We start from the raw sequence: 14,948 nt of genomic DNA, 5'->3' as shown, positions 1-14,948 counted from the left end.
AGAGCAACTAAGCCTGTGCGCCACAACTACTGAGTCTGAGCTCTAGAGCCCATGACCCACAACTACTGAGCCTGCGAGCTGCAACTACTGAAGCCTGTAAGCCTAGAGTCCGCAACAAGAGAAGCCACCACAGTGAGAAGCCCATGCACCGCGACGAAGAGTAGCCCCCGCTCACCACAACTAGAGAAAGCCCACGTGCAGCAACAAAGACCAAACACAGCTAAAAATAAATAAATAAATTTTTAAAAACCAAAAAACAAGAAAAACATCATGGTACAGTTCTTTCTTTCCAGACCTGGCTAAGGAGGAGGCTCCATTATGGGAGCCGACATCTGCCACAGCAAGGACTGAAAGTTTTGGCACAAGGAGCCCAAGAGCCAGGACATCCACTTAAGGCTGTTGCTCAAGCTGTACACATTTCTGGCCAGACGAACCCACTCCACCTTCAATCAACTTGTGCTGAAGAGGTTGTTCATGAGTTGCACCAATCAGCCACCTCCATCTCTTTCCCAGATGATCTGGAAGATGAAGTTTCCTGGCCAAGAAGGCAAAACAGCTGTGGTTGTAGGGTCTATAACCTGAACTGAAGGTGTGTGCTCTGCAAGTGAGTAGCATCCTCAAGGCCGGGGGCAAGATCCTCACCTTCGACCAGATTGCCCTGGACTCTCACAAGGGTTGTGACGCTGTTCTCCCTGGTCCTCGAAAGGGCTGAGAGGTGTACAGGCAATTCTACAAGGCCCCAGGAACCCCACATAGCCACATCAAACACTGTATATGCTCCAAGGGCCAGAAGTTTGAGCGGATCAGAGTCGATGGGTCAGCCGTGGCTACAAAAACTAATCCCAGATCCTGCCTTGTTATTAAAAAGATTTTGGATGCTGAAGAAAAAAACACAGTATGGTATTGGCACAAAAACAGACACATAGATCAATATGACAGAATTGAGAGCCCAGAAATAAACCCACGCATATATAGTTAATTAATGTATGACAGGGACCTCCCTGGTGGTCCAGTGGATAAGACTCTGTGCTCCCAATGCGAGGGGCCCTGGTTCGATTCCTGGTCGGCGAACTAGATCTCGCATGCATGCCACAACTAAGAAGTCTGCGTGCCACAACTAAAAAAAAAAAAAGATCCCACATGCCGCAAGGAAGATCCCACGTGCTGCAACTAAGACCTGGTGTAGCCAAAGTAAATAAATAAATAATTTAAGAAATTAATATACAAAGGGGAAAAGACAGTCTCTTCAGTAAATGGGAAAACTGGACAAATCACGTAAAAGAATAAAATTAGGACATTTTCTAACACTATACACAAAAGTAAACTCAAAATGGATTAAAGACCTAAGTGTAAGATCTGAAGTCAAAAACACCTAGAAGAAAACATAGGCAGAACACTTTTTGATATAAATCACAGCAATAATTTGTTTTTGGATTTGTCTCCTAAGGCGAAGGCAAGGATGAATGGATAAGCAACATGTCATGTATCCATACAATTGTACATTATTCAGCCATAAAAAGGAATGAAGGACTGATACACACCACATTATGGATGAACCTTGAAAACGTTATGCTACACTAAGGAAGCCAGATACAAGGCCACATATGGTATGATTTCATTTATATGAAATATCCAAAAGAGGCAAATCCACAGAGAAAGCAGCTTAGTGGTTGCCAGGGGTGGAGAGGAGGGGAGAATGAGAAACGTTGCTTAATGAGTACAAGGTTTTATTCTGAGGTGATGAAAATGTTCTGGAGTTAGTTACAGTGATGGTTATCCAGCATGAATATACTATAGCCACTGAATTCTACACTTTAAAAGGGTGAATTTTATCTTGTTTATTTTTTTATAATTTTTTTTTGACCATGCCACGTGGCATGTGGGATCTTACTTCTCCAACCAGAGATCCAACCTGCAACCCCTGCATTAGAAGAGCGGAATCTTAACCACTGGACCGCCAGGGAAGTCGAAAAGGGTGAATTTTATGACGTGTGAATTATATTTCAAAAAGCTACAGTGTTGGTCAGTGGAGGACCCTGGTGGGCTAGGATGGGGCTGGACCAGGCAGGGCTGTGGGGAGGGGAGGAGAGCCCGAGGGAGGGAGGCTCAGGAGACGGATGGGCAGGGCTGGGGTGGGGAGGGGTGTTAGCCTCGGGACTGGGGGACTGGGACACAGAGGAGGGTGATTCTGGGGGGAGATCACATTTGTGGTCCTGTTGCATCTTGAATGAGTGTATGGGAGGCGTGCAAAGGCCCATCTCGTGTGTGCACAAACGTGGACATGTTAATGCCACTGCTGCTTGGGCTTTATGGCCAGGCCAACCCCTCCCCCAGGCTGCATCCCTTCTCAGAGTCACCTCCCCCCACCTTCCCTCCACTCATCCCTCTCTCTGCCCCTCAATCTTCCTCTAGCTCTGTTCTCTCCAATATGGCAGCCAACCGCTACGTGTGACTTCTGAGCTCTTGAAATGTGGCTGGTGTGAACTGAGAGGTGCTGTTAAGTGTCAAATACCTGCCAGACTTCGAAGGCTTAGTATGAAACAAAGATTTGAAAGTACTCGCTATTTTTGTTGTGGATTCCATGTCAAAATGAGTGCGTTTTAGATACATTGGGTTATATAAGCTATACTATTGAAATAATTTTCACCTCTTTTTCAATATGGCTATTAAAAAATGAAAAATTACATACCTGGCTTGTACTGTATTTCTATTGGACGCACACCCGCTTTGGCACCCTGTGTCCACCAGATGGCGCCAAACACAGGCTGCCGCAGCTTCACTAGAAACGGGAGAAACTGGGCAGAGCTGGCGTGGGACCCACCTGTGAAGCCCTTTGAAGTAGGACCTTATTAAGGACATTGAAATATGCTCTTCCGACACAGGAGGCCACTGTGGGGGGAGAACCCCCAAGGTCTGATGAACAGGAGACAGGCAGTATGGTAGGTAGGCTGAATGATTACCCACCAAGACATCACTGTTGTAATTCCTGGAACCTGTGAATGTTGCCTTATAAAGACAGGACTTTGCTGATGTGATTCCATTAAAGATATTGATGGGAAGGTTATGGTGGATTATCCAGGTGAACCCTAAATGAAATCACAGGTGTCCTTGTAAGAGAGAGACACAGGCATATGTGACCTCAGAAGTGAGAAGATGAATACAGAAGAAACAGGCTGTGTGAGTATGGGGCCACGAGCAAAGAATTGGGGTGTAAGATCGGACACTACCAAACTCCTAGAGGAAAGCGTAGGCAGAACACTCTTTGACAGAATTCGAAGCAATATTTTTTTTGATCTGTCTTCAAAGGCAAAGGCAACTAAAACAAAAAAACCCACAAAAAACAAATGGGACCTAATTAAACTTAAGAGCTTCTGCAAAGCAAAGGAAACCACCGACTAAAGAAAGACAACCTAACGAATAGGAGAAAATAGTTGCAAATACTGTATGATATCGCTATATGTGGAATCTAGAAAAATATGACCAACTGCGGTATATAACAAAGAAGAAGCAGACTCACAGATACATTGAAGAAACTAGTGGTTACCAGTGGAACGGCAACAATTTAGGGGAGGAGGAGTGGGAAGTACAAACTATTGGGAGTAAGATAGGCTCAAGGATGTATTCTACAACAAGGGGAATATAGGCAATATTTTGTAATAACTGTAAATGGAAAGCCTTTAAATTGTAAAAAGTAAAATAAACTATAAAGTTAGAATTTTTAAAAAAGGAAGGGCCTTGAGCATGAGGATGTAAGAAAAGGGTTCCTGGACTTGACTCTGGGGAAAGCAAGGGAGGTCAATGAAGGGAGGGCCTGGGGAGGGGACTAGAGATGTAGGACACCAGGGCAGGGATTCCAGGCTCCAGCTGGGACCAGGCTGAGAAGGGCAGGGTTGCTCTCAGAGTGGGTCTGGGTGGGGCCTCCAGCATCTGGGCAAGGCCTGTAGGAAAGCTAATGTCCACCTGGGAAGTCTAAGATGTCCTTCAAGCGAGTCTGCAAGATGCTGAGATGTGTGAGGAGGTGAAACTGAGACCACAGTGGAGGCTGAAAAGGAGCCAGGGCCCAGGGAGGGGAGGGGGACCTGGGCAAAAGACTCTAGAACACAGGGAGGGGCTAGGGGAGGAAATGGAGGAGGGGGCCCGACCTAGGGGAGTGCAGAACCCAGAAGAGTGTGTTAGGCAGCGGGGTTCTTGGACTCCTTAGTCAACAGCAATGGAAAAGAGGCAGAGGAATTCAGGCAAGGCTTATTGGGGCTGCTGGTGCGGCACAAGGGATGACACAAGGAAGAGTTTCCGCTCGTCTGCTCCCCGGGAGGAGGGGGAAGGGTTCCCTTAAATGCGGTGAGGGTAGGTGGGTCCAGGGGTTGGGCCAGGGAGGGGTGGCTTTCGTGGGCTGCTCACCCCCTTGGCGGTGCTGTGGAGGCGTCACGCCCAGCACCCTGCTTTTGTTCTCCGCCTCAGAAGTGACTACTGCGTTTTGGGTCTTTTGTATCTTGTTCATAATTTGCCCCGACGGCACAGGTGTGTTTAGTTATTTTTAGTCCCGTAGATTTGCTCTGTAGTCTGTTGCTCAAGAAGATGTGTGTCCAGGCGCAAGCACCGCAGCAAACAGTCCCGCCCCGCAGCCTGTCGAAAATCGAAAGCACGCAGAGCCGGAGGGGGAAAGAATCAAGGATGGGGCAGGCATAGGAGTGCGCAGAGCGCCGGGGGATCTAGGAAAGCCGGGGAGGGGGCATGAGTTCAGGGGGCAGGGGATGAAGAGAGGGTCACTGCCCTGGAGGATGGGCGGGGAAAGTCGGCGTGAGGAAAAACTCCGCAGGGCGGGGGTGGGACTACGTGGGCGGTTCCACTTCTGCGGCAAAAAGAGGCCTCAGTCCCGCCTGGCGCTGTTTGAAGCGTCAGCCTCACGGGCCCCCTTGGGAAGCACAGAGCTTGGGGGAGTCCACACTGGTCCACACCCTTCCCCTTTCGGGGCGCAGAGCTTCTCCTTCCCTCTGTTCGACCCTATTCTGTCCCTTGAAGACCTGCGCCCGGGCCCTGTGCATCCCCGACTCCTCTCCAGGCCGCCGTGGCTGCCCCCGGGGCCCCTCGGCTCAGATGCGGAAGCGGCCGCCCCGAGCTCCCAGGTCTGCACCCACGGCGCCGCGCCTGCTCCCCACACGGACGCCTCCTCAGGACTCCCCTCCAGAACTTCCCCTTGGAAACCTCCCCAGCCCTCAACCGCATCCGGGCTCAGACGCCCTCAGCCCTCCTGCCCCGGGGCGCTGTGCTTCCCGCCGCTCCTGGGTTCCCTCAATGTCTGGCCCTTCCCCTGCTCTGCGACCAGCTGGAGACTCACCCCAGCAGGAGAAGGAAGTCCGCACAGAAACAGGCACGAGACCACACATTTCGGTGTGGTAACAGTTTATTTCCGCGGGCTCAAATCTATTCATAGTCAGGAAGGCAGAGTTGGTATGTTGACGGTGACAGCAGAAGTTCGCTTTCTAAATGTTTGCCAGCGTTTGCAGAAACCGCAGTTTAGGAACCGGCGCAAGATGCCGAGACGGTCGGTAATCTGTGTCTCCTGAACATTGTTATCGTAAATGTTAGCGATGTTTCCCTGTTTTCACATCAGTCTTCTTTGTTAGGCAGGTGGAGTAGGGATTTATAATTCATAAGGAAACCGGGGCTTCCCTGGCGGCGCAGTGGTTGAGAGTCCGCCTGCCGATGCAGGGGACGCGGGTTCGGTTCGCGCCCCGGTCCGGGAGGATCCCACGTGCCGCGGAGCGGCTGGGCCCCTGAGCCACGGCCGCTGGGCCTGCGCGTCCGGAGCCTGTGCTCCGCAACGGTGGAGCGGCCACAGCAGTGAGAGCCCCGCCTAGTAGTAGTAGTACAGCAAAAAAAAAAAAAAAAAGTAAACCGAAATCTCTGCTGTCAGCTGTCCTCTTATACACGAAGATATGATGTTAACTTCTAAGATTTCACAAGGATAGTATAGATACCGAACGGATCTGTAAGTAGAAATTAAACCGTAATGACTTCTGCTGGTTGGCGACCAAACATCTTTTTAAAGATATATATGGCCTTATTTGGTAAAGAAGTCACATCCAGCTGCCTGTATGCCACTGTAGCCATCTCGTGTAATAAAAATCTCAGCATCGCTTTAATTGCGTACATAATCAACCACTGTAAGGGTGTCAGGGCCTGCTCCATTCCATGTATCATTAATGTATCTTCTGTAACTTTCCTTACCTTCTCTGTGAGAAGTTCAGCCACCTTATTCACCAGAATTTCCATGGCCTGGCCCTTGATCGCTGAAGTAAGTAAGCGCATGGCGACAACGGGAGGACTGTCTCTTCTTCAGTCGTCGTCCTGAATTTATTTCCTCCGACAGAAGTCACGGGACATGCCCATTTCACAGAGGAAGTGGTCCTGGCCAATGAGCGCGTGACAGGATACGAGACGGTGCACGAGCAGCCAAAACCGGAAATGAGTAAACGGCCCCTATTAGGCACACACCAGCCAAAAAGGCTGCAAGACTTCAGCGACCTCGGTTATTCTTTATCTGCTAACGAACACTTGGAGCTAGACTTGTCATTCACAAAGCTAAACAAAACTATTCACTCTCCGATTTCACATGAATTATACTCTGCACCTGGCATTCTTCTCCCCCTGGTTAATAGGGCTACTCTTGGTGTTCTTCCTTCTTGACTCTCAGTCAGGTTTCGGTTTCGTTTTGCTGGTGGTTCTTCATTTTATCTTCGTTTTCAAGTACTTGCAATAAGGACGCTCAGAAAGGTCACCTCTTGTCTGTTGTCCGTCACTCTTTCTTTTTCACTCCTAGTATGGCTTCTAGTGCCAGTCTCATTTCCTCTTCAGAATCCTGCCCAAGTTTGCTTTTACAGAACCATCTCTGACTTTGTTGTTGTGGTTTATTTTATCATACATGTTAAGCAGCCACTGAATATCTTGCTTTGATTTATATTTTCTTTCTCAGCTAAAGGTTTGCTCTGTTTTTTTTTTACTTTAAAACAATTTTTTATTGGAGTACAGTTGACTTACAACGTTGCGTCAGTTTCAGGTGTACTGCAAAGTGAATCTGTTCTACATATACATATATCCGCTCTTTTTTAGATTATTTTCCCATATAGCCCATTACAGAGTATTGAATAGAGTTCCCTGTGCTATAGGGTAGGTCCTTTCAGTGATCTGTTTTTTGGTTTTTTTTAATAAATTTATTTATTTATTTATGGCTGCGTTGGGTCTCCGTTGCTGCGCGCGGGCTTTCTCTAGTTGCGGCGAGCGGGGGCTACTCTTCGCTGCGGTGCGCGGGCTTCTCATTGCGGTGGCCTCTCTTGTTGTGGAGCACGGGCTCTAGGCGCACGGGCTTCAGCAGTTGTGGCTCGCAGGCTCCAGGGCCCAGGCTCAGTAGTTGTGGCGCACAGGCTTAGTTGCTCCGCGGCACGTGGGATCTTCCTGGACCAGGGCTTGAACCCATGTCCCCTGCATTGGCAGGTGGATTCTTAACCACTGCGCCAACAGGGAAGTCCCTAGTTATCTGTTTTATGTGTAGTGGTGTGTACGTGTCAATCCCAATCTTCTAATTTATCCCTCCCCATCCCCTTACCCCCTGGTAACCATGAAGATTGCTTTTCACATCTGTCACTGTAGAGTCACATCTGTAACTCTATTTCTGTTTTGTAGATAAGGTCATTTGTTCTCCCTTTACATGTCGGAATGAGTGTGTTTTCGTTCCTTGAATGTTTGTAAAACACCCCTGTCAATCAAGGTTTGGCTGTCCATGTTCGGAAGGTTGAAAAATAGAACCGCCTCTTCCTCTTTTGTGGTCAGTAGGGCTACTCCTGGTTTGTATTTTTCTTGACTCTTTAAGTCTGCTTTAAGTTCACATTTGTAAGTGGTTCTTCATTTTATCTTTGTTTTCAAGTAGTTGCAATAAGGATGCTCATAAAGTCCACCTCTTGTCTGTTGTCTGTCATTCTTTCCTTTTCACTCCTCATATGGCATATTGTGCCCAGTCTCGTTTTTTCTTCAGCATCCTGCCAAAGTTTGCTTACACGAAACCATCTCTGACTTTGTTGTTGTTTTATAATACATATTAACCAGCCACTGAGTATTTTGCTTTAACTTAGATTTTTTTTTTCTTAGTTAACGTTTTGTTCCTTTTTTTACGTTTAAAAAAATTTTTTAGGGCTTCTCTGGTGGCGCAGTGGTTGCGAGTCCGCCTGCCGATGCAGGGGACACGGGTTCGTGCCCCGGTCCGGGAAGATCCCACGTGCCGCGGAGCCGCTGGGTCTTGCGTGTCCGGAACCTGTGCTCCGCAACGGGAGAGGCCACAACAGTGAGAGGCCCGCGTACCGCAAAAAAAAAAAAAAAAAAAAAAAAAAAAAATTATTGTCGTACGGTTGATTTACAACGTTGTGTAAGTTTCAGGTGTACAGCAAAGTGAATCTGCTGTACATATACATATATCCACTCTTTTTTAGATTCTTTTCCCATATAGGACATTACAGAGTAATTTGATTTTAGTTAATTAATTTATTTCTGGCTGCATTGGATCTTCGTTGTGGTGCGGGGGCTTGTCATTGCGGTGGCTTCTCCTGTGGGAGAGCACGGGCTCTAAGTGCGCAGGCTTCAGCAGTTGTGGCACGGGGGTAAGTCGTTGTGGGTCGCGGGCTCTACAGCACAGGCTCAGTGGTTGTGGCGCATGGGCTTAGTAGCTCTGTGGCATGTGGGATCTTCCCGGGCCAGGGCTCGAACCCGTGTCCCCTGCATTGAGAGGCGGATTCTTAACCACTGCTCCACCAGGGAAGTCCCTAGTTTCTCTTCTTAACCCCTCACCCCGGCTGCTTTCAATGTCCCTGTCCCCAGTGGCTACAGCATAAAACTCCCATGTCCTTCCTGTACCGGGTGTGCAGACACTACACGGGGTGCCCCCAGTGCACTCAAGCATGCCTTCCATCCATTTGCAACTCTGGGCCTGGGCTCGTGCCCCTCCCATAACCAGAAATCCTCCACTCAGTTCTCTTGGCAGATTCACATCCTAAAGATTGACAAGGCTGAGCTGAAGCTCATATACCACAAGCAGATTACCACACGCCTGAGATTCTCACCCAAATAAACACTCAGTTCCTGCCCTCCCGGAATGCAGGGTCTAGTCAAGAAAAAGACACACAGTGTAAATCAATAATTTGAGGAACTCTAGGGACTGTTGTCTTGCCACACTGAGCAGCTTGCAGGACCTGAGCTCCCCGGCCAGGGATTGAACCTAGGCCCTTGGCAGTGGAAGCGCCGTGTCCCAACCACTGGACCCCCAGAAATTCCGGAAGCTCTTGTCTACAAGGGCACTTGCTTCCTTTGAAATCTGCACAATCTCTCAAGAAGGGGGGTCTTAGTTTCCTTTGGCTGCTATGACCAACCAGCGCACACATATCACATCCCTGACCTTAGAGTTCTGGAGGTGAAAGTCTGAAATGAAGCTGACTCCAAAGCACAGTCAGGATTAAACAGTCAGCAAGAGAAGGGGTGCACTCCAGTGCCAGCCCAGGGGGAGTGGCTTTCAGAGAAGGGCCCCTTGTGGCACCACTTAGAGCCTAGGAATCAAGACCTTGGTGTGGGAGCTCTTTGGGCTGAGTGTGTGTCTGTGTGTGCCCATGTGGGTTTCTGTGTGAATATGTATATGTATGTGTATATTTCTGTGGATGTATGTAGGTATGTGCCTGCTGACACCCGTGTGTGTACACGGGTGTGTGTGTCTTCCTGTGGTAACATGCATGTGTGTGTGCGTGTATGTTTCTGTGTGCTGTGCGCCTGTTTGTGCAGGGGGTAAGACACAGGCACACATCTCCATGCACAGAAAAGTCCCAGTGACCCCGAAGAAAGAACAGGGGGTGGAGAAAGGGCACAGGAAACCAGGTTGAGGGGCAGATCTGAATCCCTTGGGGCTAGAAATTCAGAGAATGAGGAGGCAGTGGAGGATGTCAGGACCCAGCAGGAGACAGAAGGCTTGAGCTGAGGTTGTGGGCCATTCAAAAAAGCAGGGGAATTGGCGGGGTGCGGGGGGGGGGGGGGCGGGCAGAATAGGATCCTGGACTCCAGCCCAGGGGAAGTGAGGGAGGTCAATGAAGGGAGGGCCTGGGGTGGGGACTAGAGATGTAGGACACCAGGGCAGGGATTCCAGGCTCCAGCTGGGACCAGGCTGAGAAGGGCAGGGTTGCTCTCAGAGTGGGTCTGGGTGGGGCCTCCAGCATCTGGGCAAGGCCTGTAGGAAAGCTAATGTCCACCTGGGAAGTCTAAGATGTCCTTCAAGCGAGTCTGCAAGATGCTGAGATGTGTGAGGAGGTGAAACTGAGACCACAGTGGAGGCTGAAAAGGAGCCAGGGCCCAGGGAGGGGAGGGGGACCTGGGCAAAAGACTCTAGAACACAGGGAGGGGCTAGGGGAGGAAATGGAGGAGGGGGCCCGACCTAGGGGAGTGCAGAACCCAGAAGAGTGTGTTAGGCAGCGGGGTTCTTGGACTCCTTAGTCAACAGCAATGGAAAAGAGGCAGAGGAATTCAGGCAAGGCTTATTGGGGCTGCTGGTGCGGCACAAGGGATGACACAAGGAAGAGTTTCCGCTCGTCTGCTCCCCGGGATGAGGGGGAAGGGTTCCCTTAAATGCGGTGAGGGTAGGTGGGTCCAGGGGTTGGGCCAGGGAGGGGTGGCTTTCGTGGGCTGCTCACCCCCTTGGCGGTGCTGTGGAGGCGTCACGCCCAGCACCCTGCTTTTGTTCTCCGCCTCAGAAGTGACTACTGCGTTTTGGGTCTTTTGTATCTTGTTCATAATTTGCCCCGACGGCACAGGTGTGTTTAGTTATTTTTAGTCCCGTAGATTTGCTCTGTAGTCTGTTGCTCAAGAAGATGTGTGTCCAGGCGCAAGCACCGCAGCAAACAGTCCCGCCCCGCAGCCTGTCGAAAATCGAAAGCACGCAGAGCCGGAGGGGGAAAGAATCAAGGATGGGGCAGGCATAGGAGTGCGCAGAGCGCCGGGGGATCTAGGAAAGCCGGGGAGGGGGCATGAGTTCAGGGGGCAGGGGATGAAGAGAGGGTCACTGCCCTGGAGGATGGGCGGGGAAAGTCGGCGTGAGGAAAAACTCCGCAGGGCGGGGGTGGGACTACGTGGGCGGTTCCACTTCTGCGGCAAAAAGAGGCCTCAGTCCCGCCTGGCGCTGTTTGAAGCGTCAGCCTCACGGGCCCCCTTGGGAAGCACAGAGCTTGGGGGAGTCCACACTGGTCCACACCCTTCCCCTTTCGGGGCGCAGAGCTTCTCCTTCCCTCTGTTCGACCCTATTCTGTCCCTTGAAGACCTGCGCCCGGGCCCTGTGCATCCCCGACTCCTCTCCAGGCCGCCGTGGCTGCCCCCGGGGCCCCTCGGCTCAGATGCGGAAGCGGCCGCCCCGAGCTCCCAGGTCTGCACCCACGGCGCCGCGCCTGCTCCCCACACGGACGCCTCCTCAGGACTCCCCTCCAGAACTTCCCCTTGGAAACCTCCCCAGCCCTCAACCGCATCCGGGCTCAGACGCCCTCAGCCCTCCTGCCCCGGGGCGCTGTGCTTCCCGCCGCTCCTGGGTTCCCTCAATGTCTGGCCCTTCCCCTGCTCTGCGACCAGCTGGAGACTCACCCCAGCAGGAGAAGGAAGTCCGCACAGAAACAGGCACGAGACCACACATTTCGGTGTGGTAACAGTTTATTTCTGCGGGCTCAAATCTATTCATAGTCAGGAAGGCAGAGTTGGTATGTTGACGGTGACAGCAGAAGTTCGCTTTCTAAATGTTTGCCAGCGTTTGCAGAAACCGCAGTTTAGGAACCAGCGCAAGATGCCGAGACGGTCGGTAATCTGTGTCTCCTGAACATTGTTATCGTAAATGTTAGCGATGTTTCCCTGTTTTCACATCAGTCTTCTTTGTTAGGCAGGTGGAGTAGGGATTTATAATTCATAAGGAAACCGGGGCTTCCCTGGCGGCGCAGTGGTTGAGAGTCCGCCTGCCGATGCAGGGGACGCGGGTTCGGTTCGCGCCCCGGTCCGGGAGGATCCCACGTGCCGCGGAGCGGCTGGGCCCCTGAGCCACGGCCGCTGGGCCTGCGCGTCCGGAGCCTGTGCTCCGCGATGGTGGAGCCTGCGCTCCGCAACGGTGGAGCCTGCGCTCCGCAACGGTGGAGCCTGCGCTCCGCAACGGTGGAGCCTGCGCTCTGCAACGGTGGAGCGGCCACAGCAGTGAGAGCCCCGCCTAGTAGTAGTAGTACAGCCAAAAAAAAAAAAAAAAAAAAAAAAAGTAAACCGAAATCTCTGCTGTCAGCTGTCCTCTTATACACGAAGATATGATGTTAACTTCTAAGATTTCACAAGGATAGTATAGATACCGAACGGATCTGTAAGTAGAAATTAAACCGTAATGACTTCTGCTGGTTGGCGACCAAACATCTTTTTAAAGATATATATGGCCTTATTTGGTAAAGAAGTCACATCCAGCTGCCTGTATGCCACTGTAGCCATCTCGTGTAATAAAAATCTCAGCATCGCTTTAATTGCGTACATAATCAACCACTGTAAGGGTGTCAGGGCCTGCTCCATTCCATGTATCATTAATGTATCTTCTGTAACTTTCCTTACCTTCTCTGTGAGAAGTTCAGCCACCTTATTCACCAGAATTTCCATGGCCTGGCCCTTGATCGCTGAAGTAAGTAAGCGCATGGCGACAACGGGAGGACTGTCTCTTCTTCAGTCGTCGTCCTGAATTTATTTCCTCCGACAGAAGTCACGGGACATGCCCATTTCACAGAGGAAGTGGTCCTGGCCAATGAGCGCGTGACAGGATACGAGACGGTGCACGAGCAGCCAAAACCGGAAATGAGTAAACGGCCCCTATTAGGCACACACCAGCCAAAAAGGCTGCAAGACTTCAGCGACCTCGGTTATTCTTTATCTGCTAACGAACACTTGGAGCTAGACTTGTCATTCACAAAGCTAAACAAAACTATTCACTCTCCGATTTCACATGAATTATACTCTGCACCTGGCATTCTTCTCCCCCTGGTTAATAGGGCTACTCTTGGTGTTCTTCCTTCTTGACTCAGTCAGGTTTCGGTTTCGTTTTGCTGGTGGTTCTTCATTTTATCTTCGTTTTCAAGTACTTGCAATAAGGACGCTCAGAAAGGTCACCTCTTGTCTGTTGTCCGTCACTCTTTCTTTTTCACTCCTAGTATGGCTTCTAGTGCCAGTCTCATTTCCTCTTCAGAATCCTGCCCAAGTTTGCTTTTACAGAACCATCTCTGACTTTGTTGTTGTGGTTTATTTTATCATACATGTTAAGCAGCCACTGAATATCTTGCTTTGATTTATATTTTCTTTCTCAGCTAAAGGTTTGCTCTGTTTTTTTTTTACTTTAAAACAATTTTTTATTGGAGTACAGTTGACTTACAACGTTGCGTCAGTTTCAGGTGTACTGCAAAGTGAATCTGTTCTACATATACATATATCCGCTCTTTTTTAGATTATTTTCCCATATAGCCCATTACAGAGTATTGAATAGAGTTCCCTGTGCTATAGGGTAGGTCCTTTCAGTGATCTGTTTTTTGGTTTTTTTTAATAAATTTATTTATTTATTTATGGCTGCGTTGGGTCTCCGTTGCTGCGCGCGGGCTTTCTCTAGTTGCGGCGAGCGGGGGCTACTCTTCGCTGCGGTGCGCGGGCTTCTCATTGCGGTGGCCTCTCTTGTTGTGGAGCACGGGCTCTAGGCGCACGGGCTTCAGCAGTTGTGGCTCGCAGGCTCCAGGGCCCAGGCTCAGTAGTTGTGGCGCACAGGCTTAGTTGCTCCGCGGCACGTGGGATCTTCCTGGACCAGGGCTTGAACCCATGTCCCCTGCATTGGCAGGTGGATTCTTAACCACTGCGCCAACAGGGAAGTCCCTAGTTATCTGTTTTATGTGTAGTGGTGTGTACGTGTCAATCCCAATCTTCTAATTTATCCCTCCCCATCCCCTTACCCCCTGGTAACCATGAAGATTGCTTTTCACATCTGTCACTGTAGAGTCACATCTGTAACTCTATTTCTGTTTTGTAGATAAGGTCATTTGTTCTCCCTTTACATGTCGGAATGAGTGTGTTTTCGTTCCTTGAATGTTTGTAAAACACCCCTGTCAATCAAGGTTTGGCTGTCCATGTTCGGAAGGTTGAAAAATAGAACCGCCTCTTCCTCTTTTGTGGTCAGTAGGGCTACTCCTGGTTTGTATTTTTCTTGACTCTTTAAGTCTGCTTTAAGTTCACATTTGTAAGTGGTTCTTCATTTTATCTTTGTTTTCAAGTAGTTGCAATAAGGATGCTCATAAAGTCCACCTCTTGTCTGTTGTCTGTCATTCTTTCCTTTTCACTCCTCATATGGCATATTGTGCCCAGTCTCGTTTTTTCTTCAGCATCCTGCCAAAGTTTGCTTACACGAAACCATCTCTGACTTTGTTGTTGTTTTATAATACATATTAACCAGCCACTGAGTATTTTGCTTTAACTTAGATTTTTTTTTTCTTAGTTAACGTTTTGTTCCTTTTTTTACGTTTAAAAAAATTTTTTAGGGCTTCTCTGGTGGCGCAGTGGTTGCGAGTCCGCCTGCCGATGCAGGGGACACGGGTTCGTGCCCCGGTCCGGGAAGATCCCACGTGCCGCGGAGCCGCTGGGTCTTGCGTGTCCGGAACCTGTGCTCCGCAACGGGAGAGGCCACAACAGTGAGAGGCCCGCGTACCGCAAAAAAAAAAAAAAAAAAAAAAAAAAAAAATTATTGTCGTACGGTTGATTTACAACGTTGTGTAAGTTTCAGGTGTACAGCAAAGTGAATCTGCTGTACATATACATATATCCACTCTTTTTTAGATTCTTTTCCCATATAGGACATTACAGAGTAATTTGATTTTAGTTAATTAATTTAT

General features: G+C 49.6%; 1 pseudogene; it reads left to right on the top strand.

Moving 5' to 3' along the window:
- Positions 1 to 318: 318 nt before the first annotated feature.
- Positions 319 to 840, top strand: LOC131745113 (large ribosomal subunit protein eL18 pseudogene; annotated as a pseudogene).
- The last annotated feature ends 14,108 nt before the right edge of the window (positions 841 to 14,948 follow it).

Source organism: Kogia breviceps, chromosome 18 (assembly GCF_026419965.1).
Source record: "Kogia breviceps isolate mKogBre1 chromosome 18, mKogBre1 haplotype 1, whole genome shotgun sequence".
NCBI lineage: Eukaryota > Metazoa > Chordata > Mammalia > Artiodactyla > Physeteridae > Kogia > Kogia breviceps.
This window is presented reverse-complemented; position numbering and strand designations above follow the sequence as displayed.